The sequence below is a fragment of the Aquarana catesbeiana genome, linkage group LG06, assembly GCF_042186555.1.
Source record: "Aquarana catesbeiana isolate 2022-GZ linkage group LG06, ASM4218655v1, whole genome shotgun sequence".
Lineage (NCBI taxonomy): Eukaryota > Metazoa > Chordata > Amphibia > Anura > Ranidae > Aquarana > Aquarana catesbeiana.
Window position 1 is genome coordinate 329,465,000 of NC_133329.1, and position 13,688 is coordinate 329,478,687.

Below are 13,688 nucleotides of genomic sequence, written 5' to 3' on the forward strand. Positions count from 1 at the left end.
GAATGCAGCGCATTTTATTTCTTCTTTACGAATGCTCTAAAGAACGAAGGTGTTTTGCTGTTCATAATCAGAGTTCTCCTGAACTGATTTCTGGATTCTTTTTCTCTTTGATCTCATGAATGATATAGTATGCATTTTAAAAACAATGTTTCCATACTAATAATACTTTTTCCCCTTTTTTTTTTTTTTTTAGGTTTGTAAAGTTACCACAAAGAACCCATTATTCTAGTTTTTTTTTTATAGTGATTATTTTTTAGTTTTTAGATAAAGTTAACCCAAAGCACCGTTTTTGGTTATGTAAATTTTTTTATTTTCAAGACTTACCACTTGAACATTATTAACATTAGTAATGTATTTTTGGTGTGTTTTTTTCAAACTCAATGAGATTGTTGTCCCTTGTTAATTTAACATTGTGTGTAAAATCAATGATTTAAAAGAAAACACATAAAGTCTTTTGCTAAACTCAAAAAGATCCATTTATTCATGGTCAAAATAAAATAAAGAGGAAGTCAACGCTGGCAAAAGTCGGTGTACAAGAAAATTGGGATCTTGCGGAGTCCATATAAGAGGGAGCACAATCTGGTCCAAGAATCCCAGAGATCAACAGCACCAGCAGATGATCTAGATGTCCCCAGACTGTGGTCCTACAACAGCCTGCGTCTTCTGTCAGACCAGACTGAACCCAGGTCATCACTTTCTTCTCTTCCCTGCAGCCTTTCCTCCACGCTGCCCTGCAGCCTTCCCTGTAGCCTTCTTTGGAGGCTGTGGCTGTGGTGTTTCAGTTGTGGCAGGAGGAGGAGGAGGAGGAGGAGGAGGGGGGGGCTGCCTCATGTAGTTGGGTGTTTTGTGTTAGCGTGCCCTGCAGCCCCTTATGGATTGTTTCCCCAAATAGGCGCTCACAAATGAGGCGCTGCTCCCAATCCATCTGAAGAAGCCTGCTGGCTAAGTAGCAGCCATAGGATTCTTCCGCTTCGGGAGGGCTCCTTAAAAAACGGGTGGCCTCTTGCATGAGGCGCAGGGATGCGTCCTGTGTGACCATCCCCTTCCTGGCCCTTTTTTTGGGAAGGTGGAGGGGAGGCACTTGGGATTCGGTCAGGCTCCTACTGGGCCCAGCCACCTCACTTGGCCCAGCCACCTCACTTGGCCCAGCCACCTCACTGGGAGCAGCCACCTCACTGGGAGCAGCCACCTCCTGCCTGACACTGGGCGCAGCCTCCTCCAGGATGATGGTGAATCCGGCCTCCTCCAGGCTGTCCATGGGCCCGGTCTCCTCCTGCCTGCCACTTTCCCCACATTCCTCCTGGATGGACTCATCCTGTGTATAAAAAAAGGACAATAGTTTGAGTATATTTTTTTGGGTTCATCAATGACACACAGTTTGCTTCTCATGAATAGCAAATTCAATGTGAATACATCTCTTTAATAAAAGAGTCTAATCAGACACCCTAATTATTTCAAGCAGGTGCCAAACATATTTAGCCACTACTGTCAATTGATATGTATACACAATTTTGAGTGCAAAATTATTTTAGACAATTATAACATCCAGTTAACATCATTAATATTAGTACAGTAAATATTTGTTAAAATAATTTACCTGACTCCAGATGGTCATATCTGGTTCATCCAGGATGGAAGACCCAGCTTGCTCCTCATCAGCCTCTGCTGGGGTGGAGGGAAGGGTGGAGGGAAGGGTGGAGGGAAGGGTTGAAAGTGATGGCCTGGCTTCATTCTGGTCATCAAGAAAACGGAGTTGATTGTAGTACCACAGCCTGGGTACATAAACATCATCTGCTGATGCTCCTGATCTCCTTGATTCCTGGATCTTCTTATGCTCCCTCTTATACATGTTCCTCAAGACCCCAATTTTCTTGAGAATGTCTCCATTGTTGCTTCCGGGATGGTCGCCTGGACAAAGGACAGAAGTCTCTCCAGCGTTGACTTCCTCACATGCTTTGCATAATACTGAGGGTGTTTCACCTCCCACAAATTCCTCATCTCTCAATATTTAGAAATAAAAGCTGTAAGGAACTCTGGATCCTTAAATAGGGGATTCATTATATCTGGAAAAGATGAAGTCACAAGACAAAAAACACTTTTATTATAGGTTTCTGCTAACCCCTCATCATCTTCTCCCTATGTAGGCCTCATCAATCTATCAAGCCATATAGGCCGCTTGCTACAAAGTCATGACCATAATAAAACCCAAAAAAAATATCTAAAATTACCTTCGTTTTGTAACGTCCTGGTCCACTATCACCTACGCACAGAACGTACGTACGACACGTGCGCAAGGGCCCTCTTTACACACTACGCATGTGTGAAACTCCGCCTGCGTCGCCCGCCCCTGACGTTCGAAATTAACTCATGTTCTCCGCCCCCTAATTCGACGCACAGAGCGTACGTACGACACGTGCGCAAGGGCCCTCTTTACATACTACGCATGTGTGAAACTCCGCCTGCGTCGCCCGCCCCTGACGTTCGAAATTAACTCATGTTCTCCGCCCCCTAATTCGACACACAGAACGTACGTACGACACGTGCGCAATGGCCCTCTTTACATACTACGCATGTGTGAAACTCCGCCTGCGTCGCCCGCCCCTGACGTTCGATTTTAACTCATGTTCTCCGCCCATTTTTTGTTACGGCGCGTAGTGGAGTAAATAATGGCGGAGACACCTGACATGTTGACGACCTCAGGTAGTGGAGACAGCCCGGAGGCTGGAACGTCAACAAAATCTGTGAGGCCTAGATTTAAGGCCTCTAATATGAGTTTTAAAGAGATGGTGGAGATGGTGGCCATTCTTCACAAAGACGACTATGATGGGAAGTATGGGCCGTACGCACGGCCAAATTTGCGCAAGGCCAAAATAATGGCGAAGGTCGTGGACACTTTGCAGGCATCTTTTGGGGTCCAGCGCTCCAAGGATCAACTTCGAAAAAGATGGTCTGACCTGAAACTCAGGGAGCCGGATCAATACAGACGTATCCGGAAAGTTCTTAAAAAAAGTAAGTACTTGTCGTGTTTTTCTCTTGTGTTTATTACCTTGTATACTGCTCCATGTGCTTTTCCTTCCTATATGATTTTTTTGTTCATCGTTTTAAACGATCTTTTAATAAACTTCGTTACATATCTATAGATCGATCGATCGATCGATCTATCTATCTATCTATCTATCTATCTATCTATCTATCTATCTATCTATATATATATATATATATATATATATATATATATATATATATATATATATATATGTATATATATATATATATATATCTATTATATAGATATAGATAGATAAAGATATAGATATAGATATATATATAGATATATAGAGATATATATAGAGAGAGAGATATAGAGAGAGAGAGAGAGAGAGAGAGAGAGAGAGAGAGAGAGAGAGAGAGAGAGAGAAATATAGAGAGAGAGAGAAATATAGAGATAGGTAGATAGATATAGAAATGTAAAACATTCTTTTTGAATATTTTAAGTTATCTTTTTTTTTGATTTACATTTAGTTAGATATTTATAGATTTTGTTCCAGATATAGAGAGAGAGAGAGAGAGAGAGAGAGATCAAAAGATTATTAACTATATTTTGAGATATTGATATCTAGATATCTATCTATACGATATGTCTTTATAATTTTAAATATTGAGGTAAAATAGGAACTCTACACAAACCACTTCACTACAAATGTTGGAAAATTACTATGTACTAAAATATCTGTGTGCTAAGTAGATTAATAATTTTTTGTTTCACATAGGGGAAAAATCACTCAGCCAACAAGAAGACAGTCCACCCCAAGCCAAACATGATTGGGAAATCAGCCCAAGTCCCACTGAGGATGTGGGGGAAGGAGAGGTGGGCGACATGGGCACCCCACCAGGTGAGTGTCTGACACACCAGCTTACGGTAATCTATGCATGGCTGCCTTTTGTTTAATGTAATTTGTCTACTCTATTTTAGGGGATCTGGTTGTGCTTGATTCAAGCAACAGCGCCACCCCCGAGGATGTGGAGGAATTATGCTACATGGGCACCCCACCAGGTCAGTGTCTGAGACAACAGCTTTATTATGGTAAGGTAAACTATGTATGTGTGCATATTTCTAAAGACCTTTTTTGGTTTCATTCCACTTTAGGTACAACAAGAAGTGACTATTTCACCTCAGAAAGTGCCCAACGGCTAATTGGTCAAATAATGGCCTGGAATAAGGACATCGATGAAATGCGTAATCGGCTGGATCGTATGCAGCAGGAAATGAAGGACATGATTGATGTTTTGGGTCGCATCTAAATGCCCTTTTTGAAACCCCAAAACATCAATCATGTCCTTCATTTCCTGTTTTGCTGACCCCATTCTGGGCCTTCTCTTTATTTTTTTGGCTGAACAGAAATGGCTGTTTAACCTAATTGAAAAAAGGAGGGCTGTTTCTCGTAAATACCTAAAAAATCCACAAAAAAATAAAACTTGATTTTCTCAAAAACCACAAAAAAAAACAAAAAACTTGATTTTAAAAAAACCAAAAAAATAACAAAACTTGATTTGAAAAAACACAAAAAAAAAAAACCTTGATTTTAAAAAAACCAAAAAAATAAAAAAACTTGATTTTAAAAAACACAAAAAAATAACAAAACTTGATTTTCAAAAAAACCAAAAAAATAACAAAACTTTATTTTCAAAAAAACCAAAAAAATAACAAAACTTGATTTTCAAAAAAACAAAAAAATAACAAAACTTGATTTTCAAAAAAAACAAAAAAATAACAAAACTTGATTTAAAAAAAACAAAAAAATAACAAAACTTGATTTTCAAAAAAAACAAAAAAATAACAAAACTTGATTTTCAAAAAAACAAAAAAATAACAAAACTTGATTTTAAAAAACACAAAAAAATAACAAAACTTGATTTTCCAAAAAACCAAAAAAATAACAAAACTTGATTTTCAAAAAAACCAAAAAAATAACAAAACTTGATTTTCAAAAAAACCAAAAAAATAACAAAACTTGATTTTCAAAAAAACCAAAAAAATAACAAAACTTGATTTTCAAAAAAACAAAAAAAAAAAAATTAAACTTGATTTTAAAAAACCAAAAAAAAAAAAAAAAAAAAAAAGCCTGTTTGCAAAAATCAAAAAGCCAAAAATATTTTTTTGTGGATTAGGTAGAAATATTTAAATATAATTATATTTTTCTACATTATTAAGATATCATTATATTTTTGTCTATGAACATTTTATACTAAATGCAGAACTGAATGCATAACAACCATTAATAAAAACATCTCCTTATAGGAATTAAATAAATGTGTGGTTTGTTATTTCAAGGCTCAGTATCAGTTTGGTTATAATTGTAAAAAAGTTGTTTACAGTGGCAATGGAGCTTATTTAGACATTTAAAATTAAAATACAGTTGGCACTACAACTGCTCGACCATAACCTAGGAGACAGCCCAAAAGAAAGGCAAGCAATAAATATAATGCAAGATTTCATCAATATTTTTTTTATTGTAAAAAATTAAATATCCTGGCCCATTGCAATGGCCCCCCTACCCATAAAATAATTAACATATTGCTGTCTAACTTGACGGGCACTTTGGGGGGCCAAGCCAGTACGGACAGTATCCAGGCCCGTAAGGTTGGCATCTATTTGTCCGGCCTCAGGCCCAACTGTGCCTATATAATTATGAGAATGTTTGTTTAAAAAGATGTGCAGAATGCAGCACGATAAAATGATAAAATTAAGTTTGTATTCCGCCAAATTAATGGCTGTTTGAAACAGGCGGAACCGGCTGGCCAGAATTCCAAACGCATTCTCAACCACTCTTCTAGCTCTGGCCAGCCGGAAATTAAAAACCCTCCTCTCCGGGGTGAGGGTTCTTTGGGGGAATGGCCTCATGAGGTGCTTGCTGAGAGCGAAGGCTTCATCGGCAATGAAGACAAAGGGGAGTCCTTCCACGTTATCCGCATCAGGTGGCAATCCCAGGCCACCACTCTGGAGACGCTGGCAGAACTCCGTCTGGGCAAATACTCCTCCATCCGACATCCGGCCATTCGTCCACATATAAAAAATCATAGTGTGCCGACACCACCGCCATTAAAACAATACTGTGGAACCCCTTATAATTAAAATAGTATGACCCCGAATGGGGTGGTGGCACAATGTGGACATGTTTCCCATCTATAGCCCCTCCACAATTGGGAAAGTCCCAACGGCTGGCAAAATGGGATGCCACAGTCTGCCATTCCTGTGGCGTTGAAGGAAACTGGGGAATCAAACAAGAAAACCAAAATCAATTAATTTTGAAGCTAACATTGCAAGAAAATTAGACAATTAAAAACATTATTCCCCAGCATCAGTATAACATTCAATAATTTAATTCTTCTGGAATAACTAATATGGAAAGGCACACTTATCAGATTGCTCACCCCCTCTGATGGAACATTGATTACATTTTAGGGGGTTGTGAAATCCCTAAAAAAGATTACTTTTAGGACACGCAGGAATTTAGGGACTAAAAAGGCTACAAGACTGCAGTTGTCGCACTCTGCAGGTGCAGTTGCTAACCAGCTTACAGTAAATGAGGTAATGTAAAAAGGCATTCATGTTGCAAGGAGTACACAATCACATGCAAGGGCAATTAATGAAAACACTTTGAGGCTTGCATATGATTTGATGATGGAAATCAGCAGAGCTTCTGCTCATTTACTAAAGCACTGGAACAAATGCACCTGTAGAGTGCACATGCATTTTGCAAAGTGCAACATATATTTGCTTTAGACAAATCAACACCACAGAACATTCAAGCTAATTTTTACGAGGGTGGGGGGGGGGGTTGTGAAATCTAGATAATTGCTATTTAGCAGCACACTATTTGGAGTGAGTTTAGGTGGGGGGGGGGGGTTGGGAAATCTAGCTAATTGCTAATTATAAGCACACTAAATACACTCAAACAAAATACATTCAAAATGAGTAGACTAGGTGGATATGTTCCCATCACTTCATGCTGGGGAGGTTATTGAAGGAAAATATACATGCATGACAAAAAATAACAGGAAAAAAATCCAGCATGTGTGAGGATAAAAAGGGGACATTCACACTATATTGCAATGATGGTAAGTAGTGTTTGAAGCAAGAAATACATTACATTATCAAAGATTACATAAAAGAACATGTGATGCTAATAAAAGAAAAATATCTTACCTTAATATAGTCCTTCTGCAGGACCTGGATGATGGCAGAACAGGTCTCTGGGATAATGATCCCCAGAGCCTGGGGGGAGATGCCTGTCGAGAACTTAAGGTCCTGCAGGCTTCTCCCTGTGGCCAAATACCGCAAGGTAGCGACCAGCCTCTGCTCCGGAGTGATGGCTTGCCTCATGCAGGTATCCTGCCTGCTGATATAGGGGGTCAGCAAAGCCAACAAACGGTCAAAAACGGGGTCCGTCATCCGGAGAAAGTTCCTGAAATCCTCAGGATTATTCTCACGGATCTCACTGAGCAAAGGCATGTGACAGAACTGGTCACGCTGAAGCAACCAATTCTTGGTCCATGAACTCCTCCTCGCCCTGTTCATGGACTGGTCTTGGGCTGAAGAATAAACTACAGCACCAAGCACATACAATGCACGAGCTCGACGACGAGTACGTACAGGTAACATGGCTTCAAAACGGTCGGCTGGTCAGAACGCACTAAACAGAACGCACTGAAGAACAGCAAGGCCTGTGAAGAACGACCTGAAAATCAGGAACGAGCGGCCAATAAAACAAAGATTTCTCAATGCCAACTGACCAAACGCACTGAAAAGCAGATACAAACCTCACAAGCACAGACTGAACAACAGTTAAAACGAACTGAAAAATACGAGTCTCACAAGCGCGAATCGTCTCTCACCAAACTTCTACTAACACGAGATAAACACGAGATTAGCAGAAGGAGCCCAAAGGGTGTCGTACGGGCTATTGAACTTCCGTTTTATAGTCTCGTCGGACTTGGTGTACGTCACCGCGTACTAGGCTGTCGTACTTTTGTGTGGTCGTGTGTAGGCAAGTCCGTTCGTAAGAAAGTCTGCCGCAAGTCCGCCGAAGGTACGTCGGAAGTATGTCGGACAGGCTGTCGGACTTTTGTAGACGAAAAGTCCGACCGTGTGTACGCGGCATAAGAGTTGAATTCTATATAATGCACTACATTCACAGCATGGGTGTATTTGTAAGATAAGCTAGATGCAGTGGATTGCATTGCACCATGCTGTGCATCAGTAGTGTATTAAGGTTTTGTGCTGCCCTAGGCCTGACTAAACTTGTGTACCCCCTAATTTAAATATGACACACTCCTTCCTGTCAAGGCCACACCCCTTACTGTTTAAGACCTGCCCTGAAATTTTCGAGTGGGGACACTAGTTCTGAGGGCCTGGGGGGGTGGGGGGGTGGATTTCCCTTAATTTGCATAGATTTCCTCTCACTTCCTGTTTGGAAATGGGGCAGGAAATAAAGGGAAATCTCTGCAATGGGACAGGGATGGTAAAAAAAATAAACTGACAGGGGCTATAACCTTCCCTTACTATATCCAAAATGAAAAAAAAAAGTGTTGCCTATAGTTTTACTTTAAGCACAAATTTCTAATAAGTTTATGGAGAGGACTAAGAAGGACTAAGATGAAATAACCATGCCAATGGTGCAGCAGGAAACATAGCACAGTGAGGAAGGTTTGTGGTCCAGGATGGTAGGACAGTCAAAATTAGAAGTGGCGCCCCCCCCCCCCCACAGTTGCGGAATGCCGGCTGCCCGCATACCGGAGCAGTGCGGCCGCTTTATGGGGGAGCTAGACTAATTTGCCTCTCAGCCCAGTATGCCCCATAAGACTGGCGCTACACTAACAGTGTAGCACAAGCCGGCGTGGACTCTTTCCAAGTTGCCCCATCGCAAAGTGCTGCCCTAGGCCTGGGCCTTGTCGGCCTAGGCCAGGATACAGCGTTACTGTGCATGCTGTACTTTTCTTTAGCATACACCACAGTGCAGTGCTGTGGACTGGTCTAATAGGAAATAAGGCTTTTTACTTTGTCTTCCTTTGCAGTCTCAGCTCAGTCCCAATGCATCTGGAGTGAAGGGGCTGTTCATGTAGCAATAGTAGAAGTAAGAGTAGTAGTAGTACACTACCGTGCTTGTGCTTACTGTTCCTCTAACCCAGCCTTTTCCAACCAGTGTGCCGCGGCACACTGGTGTGCCGTCAGAGGTTCTAAGGTGTGCCGTGGGATCAGGGGAGAGAAGGGTTGTCAAATGAGCCCGATCTCCCGATCTCCTGCCGAACTGTACATCGGCACTGTGAGAAGCTCCGTCAAGGCGTCAACCTCAGCAAAGTGATAGTAAAGTGCAGGGGAGTGTGCTCTGCTCTCTGCTTCCCCCTACAGTTTAGTATCCGACTGAATGAGGAAACTGGAAAGGTACTGTGCTAGAAGCTAGATTTGTTTTAAAAGGGCTTTATACATGTGTCTCTGCATTAAAAGAGGTGGTGAGGAGGTAACATAATGCCTCTTTACCGCCTGTCAAATGCCTCTGAAAAGCGATCTGTGCATGGGTTTGAATGTGTGTGTGTGTGCGCGTGTGCATGTGTCTGTATGTGTGTGTGCTTGTGTCTGTATGTGTGTGTGTCTGTATGTGTGTGTGTGTGTGTGCATGTGTCTGTATGTGTGTGTGTGTGTGTGTGTGTGCATGTGTCTGTATGTGTGTGGGCATGTGTCTGTATGTGTGTGTGCATGTGTGTGTATGTGTCTGTATGTGTGTGTATGTGTCTGTATGTGTGTGTATGTGTCTGTATGTGTGTGCATGTGTCTGTATGTGTGTGTGCATGTGTCTGTGTGTGTGTGTGCATGTGTCTGTGTGTGTGTGCATGTGTCTGTATGTGTGCGGGCATGAGTCTGTATGTGTGCGGGCATGAGTCTGTATGTGTGTGGGCATGTGTCTGCATGTGTCTATATGTGTGCGGGCATGAGTCTGTATGTGTGTGGGCATGTGTCTGTGCATATGTGTGTGTATGTGCATCTGTCTGTACGTGTGTGTGCATGTGTCTGTATGTGTGTGTACACATGTCTGTTTATGTGTGTACACATGTCTGTATGTGTGTATGTGTCTGTATGTGTGTGTGCATGTGTCTGTATGTGTGTATGTGTCTGTAAGTGTGTGTCTGTACAAGTGTCTGTATGTGTGTATGTGTCTGTATGCGTTAGGGTGTTTCATTTTTCCAAAGATTTGATTTTCATATGACTTTGCTTACGCTCCAAGTCTCAGTGATGTAAAAGATGTATATGCCAAATTTCAAGAAGATTGGATAATATTTAGGGGTTGCACACATTTATCAAAGCAAAGTCTGTGGGCTTCACTGGATAAGAAGTCATATACAACAATGCTGGATGAAGAAAGTCCAGTTTAAGGCTTTCTAGAAGAACGAGTGAAAATGGTTAACTACATCCAAAATGTCCTAAAAGATGGAAGTCATCCAAGAGAGTTATTACAACTCTCACTACTGTACCTAGGAGGTTGGTCTAAAAATGACTTCAGTTTCAGGATCCCAGGGGCACTGCGTCAAGCAAGGTGGATAGCAAAGGCAATATATGCACTGAAAATTGTCCTCTTCACTAAACAGTTGAATATTCTTCAACGACAATTGGAAGGAATGAAACGGGTTGCACATTTTGTAAGCCTCATATATGTTCGCTTTTGGCATGAGGCAATTGTAATGCCGCGTACACACGAGCAGACTTTTCGACCGGACTGGTCTGACGGACCGAGTCCGGCGGACAATTCGACCGCGAAGAATGATTTGGATATGCTACAGCTTTTGAGCACTTACCCAGATGCAGACGTCAAAATATGTGCTCTCACAGTTGCTAAGAGACACCTTTGGTATCTGTCAGAAACAAACGTAGGATTGGCTTTTTTGGACGAACGTATTACTCAGGCTGTTAAGGAAAATATGACAAAAAATTTAGAAACCAAACCTGCAAAGAAAAAGGAAGTGAAATGATTAGAGGGTAAAAACATGGTTTTTGAAGGAAAAGACCTGAACCATTTCGTTACTAATAAAACAAAGACGTTTGTTGAATTGTTTGGGATCCACGACGTGACAGAATACAAGGGATTGCATCGTTCAAAGTTGATTAATATAACACATGTTTTGCCTGTTATATTACCTATTAATCTTAGTGTATAGTTTTAATAGTATTTTAAGTTTGTGATTTCTAGTTTTCCCAATAAAAGTAATTAACATTGAAAAATCATATTTTTTGCCTACTTTTACAAAACAGATGAAAGTGTGCAACCTCTAAATATTATCCAATCTTCTTGAAATTTAGCATATGTATCTTTTACATCACTCAGACTCGGGGCGTAAGCAAAGTCTGCAAAAATGTATGTGTCTGTATGTGTGTGTATGTTACTTTTAATCCTGACCCCCCCCCCCCACCTCATTCCTGTACCATCAGAACTGCTTTTGTAGGGCTTGTTTGTGATAGCAGCAAGGACTGCTTCTCCTCTGAAAAGCAACCCATGCACAGATTGCTTTTCAGAGGCATTTGACAGGTGGTAAAGAGGCATTATGTTGCCTCCTCACCACCTGTTTTAATGCAGCATCACTACACTGCAACCGTGCAATGCACACAGTTGCGGGATAGTTGCAGTGCAGCCCCATTCACCCTGGGTATACCTCCAGCTGCAGCCACAGCATGTGTACACCCCCAGCTGCTGCCTCTGCAGCTAAAGGGGGAGAAGTTGGGGGTGGTAAAAACAGCTTAACCATGTGGTTTTACCACCCCTCTAACCTGACATGTGAACAAGCCCTTGGTTCACATCTGTGTGGCTGCGTGCTGCTTCATTTCAATGGGCTTTCCTACCCATAAAAATGCAGGGAAAGTAGTCCCAGACATTTTTTTTTTAAATTGCACTGCACCAAAAGTACCCCACATTTTTCAATGTGTGGGGTACCATTAAGAATTAATGGCACCCCTAAAGAGCAGAGCATTTGTCTGTGTGTCAGGAACGAGTGCGATTTTGCGCATGTTCCGTGACAGTAACGTGAACTAAGCCTTGGACTGGGGTGCCTCAAGACTGAAAATACTTTTTAAGGGTGCCAAGGAAAAAGGTTGAGAAACACTGCTCTAACCTGTATATAAAATCCGATCATAAAAAATGGTATTTTAAAATGTAAAATACAAAAAACCCTATAGTTATAACTTCCTATTAGTGACTATGCAAATACATAAAATTCAATTTTCATTGAGGAATTAATTTCCATATAAGTAAGTTATGGTTGCATATTCATTTTATTATCAGTATCTTTAGAGGCTTCAACTACTAGCCCCAGTTCAGCCTATGAATCGCACAGGAACACGCTGCACATTCCTGTGCAATTCACATGCGATTCAGTGCGGTGCAATTTAAACCCATTCATTTTGAATGGGCTCAAATCGCACTGCATTGAACCAAAAGTAGTGCATGCACTACTTTTGGAAATGCATGCACTACTTTTGGAAATGCACTGCAACTGAAACGCATGGTACTTTTGTTAACATTGACACCCGCTGCAGTAAATGCAGTGCATTTTAAATGTGGTTCAGGAAATGCGCACAGAACGCGGGTTTCATGCACCACATTCTACTGTGACCCTAGCCTTAATTAATGATCATTTTTCAAAAACACACTTGAAAAAGTTAAAGTTTAACTCACTGGATTGTAGGAAAAGATTACTTTTCATTACTGTGTTGCACAGGACTTGTTTAATACAGTTTCTTGATGCGATAAGCAATGATTCCTGGCAAATATAGAAAATTCAGAAACAAGTCAATTATTAAAGTACAACTGGTAAGTCAACAGTCCAAAGTAAATTATAACTAACTGATTTAAAACTGAGATCACATCAGTCTTTCATAACCGTGTGATAGAGAAAATTGAGTACTGTCCGTGATACTTTTTTTTTTCTTCTTTAACATTCTGCTTAAAAATTTGTGAATCAGTACTGCTTGGACCTTGAAGGGGACATACCCCGAAAGCTTGTCCTGAAAAATTGTATGTTCGTGCAAATAAAAAAAGTATCACGGACAGTACTCAATTTTCTTTCTTTTTTTCTCACTAATACGGCTACAATCAAATCAAGTATAACCGTGTGATAAAATTACCATGTTGAACACACAGATTTGGCTAATATAGCCTTTGCGTGATAATTTACAAAGAGCCTTCTCTTATACTTAAATCTGACATCTAAGGCAGGCCATACATGGGTCGAATTTCGAGAGAATTTTCTTTCAAAAATCTTATCTAAGAATTTTCATTCGAATTTTGCACCATTAGTGGGCTGCAGCAACAGGAGATTTTGTGCGGCCATCGCATCTGAGTAATTGGGCATGTTGGAAATTTTTTTGAAAAACTAACAATTTTCTAATCAATGATGGGAGAATCGTGCGAGAAATGTAATAAAAAAAAAATTCTGAAATCAATGGTGGCACCATCGGATCACAAAACACACAAAATTTCAGATTTTCAAAAGAAAATTCTTTTGAATTTCGACCATGTATGGCCAGCCTAATGCCCCGTACACACGGTCGGATTTTCCGATGGAAAATGTCAGATCGGAGCGTGTTGTTGGACATTCCGACCGTGTGTGGGCTCCATCGGACATTTTCCATCGGATTTTCCGAC